Genomic DNA, 2,642 nt, shown 5'->3' with positions numbered 1-2,642 from the left:
TCACCTCGTCTTCAAGGGAATTTGGGAGAAGTCGTATACCCTATACCATAACTCATAATATATTGACATATAATTTATCATACATTATAATTGCATAGCTTTTCAATGCATTGTGTCTTCTTCCATTTTGCATGGTGCCCATCTATTAATTATTTCCATACTATATTACATATTTTAAACCCATTTTTCTATTATATTGATATCAATTTGCATATTATTGATTATGTTGTAACTTTTGCAGAAGGTAAAAAGGGAAAATGATCTTGGGATGATGAAAAGAACGAAAATTACGCCAAAAGACTTGAAAGCATGAAGGTTCAAGTCTGGAAAACAATACATAAAGCATATATGCTCAACTAGTATTGCTCTTAGTAAACCCACTAAGCTTACCACTATGAAAACTAAAACAATTCACCACATTTAAGTAACTTGAACATGTTCGAGCTATAATTAGTGTTTTGTGTAAAAGGAAAGTTTCTAATTTTGTAATGAATAATATATTTTTAAATGATAGAGTAAACTTTGAGTCGATATAGGATATAGGATGGTGTATTAGAGAAGTGTTTTTCCAAACCAAAAAACAATAAAAATAAATATAATAGGATGAAACGTGGTTGCATTCATTATGAAACGTGTGGCAGTGAGTTATATTTTGAAACGTATGCATTTACAAAGTTTGAAACGTATGCGTTTATAAAATTTGAAATTTGTCGGTTTCGGAAGCCACAGATAGAGTAACTTTTCATATCTCTGTTCCTATTTATGCCTTATACTTTGGCTTTTTCTGTTTTACTTTCCATTCTGAAATGAGAAGCTATTTTTTTTTTTGAAATTTCATTTATCTTTTGCAATTTTTATTATGGAAAAATGTTTTTAGTGGTTTGAAAATTTACGTTGGTTGCTAGGCTACTTATAGTTTGAAAGGAGTCTTATCCATATTTTTTCCCCTCAGTTTTAATGTTTACTTAACGAGTTTTAATGGAGATCTTTATAGGTTTTTTCTTTATAAGTTATGAGTCTATAATTTGTATAATAGATTCATAAGTTATCAATCCATAACATGTATTTAAATTATTTTAAAGGGTTCTGAATCTATAATACTTAGTGTGGATTTTTTTTGTAATGAGGATTGTTTGTTGTAGTTGAGGGTTACTTTTTAATAACTAGAGTTTTTGACAGAGCTTTATAATTTATTATGAATATTGTATTGCTTTATATTTTATCATAAGTTTATTAATGGTTAAAATAATTGTAGAGATAAATTTATTAAGATAATTAAATGATATAAGGAAGGGACAAATTTATATTTGAAATAAATAAATTAATAATTAATTCTATGTAGTTGAAATGTTTTAAGTTACAATTAATAATGTCATGTTTTAAATCCTAGTTGCTTTGGATTTCCTGTTTTTGTATCCTTCCCTTTTAGTTATTTTTATTGACCTTTAAGATACAAAATATTTTTTCATTTTTCCTTTTGATTGATTTTATATAGATAAATGTGAGTTTTTAAAAAGGAAATAGCTACCTTATTTTAGGAATTATTTCATATAAGAATTATAAACCCAACAACAATCATAGTGATATCTAAATTTTTGGCCATATCTTCACTAAAAAAAGTCACCTGATTTGAAATATAGTATACATAATCTAGTATTACTTTTATCTACAGTTTGTCTTAACTAATCTAGCAATAGTAGTTTTACCCAAAGTCCGTCTCAAATGAGATTTTCGAGTGTATTCTTGGCATATGGACACTAGTAGAAAGCATTATAGTGTAGAAGATAAAATATTTATAGAATAAAAGATTATTTTTGTCATTATAGTAACAAATTATGCAAAGAAATTTAAAATGATGTATAAGTAGAAGTATTGTCATTATAAATAAATTTCTCATAAATAACCTCAACTACTTTTCCCTTCATTATCTTAGAATTAACTAGTTAACTTTAAAGTTATATATATTTTTCCCCTTTCAAATATTTTTCTCTTTGTTATTATAGTAACAAATTTTACAATAAAATTTAAAACCATGAAAATTTAAAACCATATACCCCATAAAAACATTGTCATCATAAAAATATTTAGGGTTTCTGATATTCAATACATCTTTCATGAATCAACTTAGCTATCATTTTTCAGAACATCTTAGAATCTACGATGCTTGAATTTTAAGGTCACTTGAATATTAGAAGTAGATAGCAGTTTATTTTAAGATGTCTTTTTCTTTTTCTTGCCTCCTCTAAACATGATGTTTTTTTTTAATACAATCAATGAATCAAAGCTAGAACATCTTAGAATACGATGCTTGAAAAGGTCACTTGAATATTAGAAGTAGATAGCAGTTTATTTTAAGATGTCAAACATGATGTTTTTATACTCAATATTAAATAGAGTTTATTATTGTTTTTATGTTTATTATATGTTTTAATGTATTTTAAAAATTTATTTCACTTTTCCATCACTTCTCTAAAAAAAATCAACAATTAATTTAAACTCTTCCTAAAAGCATATATATATTTTTACACAATTGTGTTTATACTAATGATGGAGAGAAGAACAGCGACGCATCATGAGACACAACCAAAAAAACGTTCTGCGAAAATTGGATGAAAGAGAACTCAGGGTTGGATTAGATCATT

The sequence above is a fragment of the Pinus tabuliformis genome, chromosome Q (genome assembly GCF_031772625.1).
Source record: "Pinus tabuliformis cultivar Carrire ecotype Pingquan chromosome Q, CPIR1, whole genome shotgun sequence".
NCBI classification, from domain to species: domain Eukaryota; kingdom Viridiplantae; phylum Streptophyta; class Pinopsida; order Pinales; family Pinaceae; genus Pinus; species Pinus tabuliformis.
Note: the sequence above shows the minus strand (reverse complement) of the source record.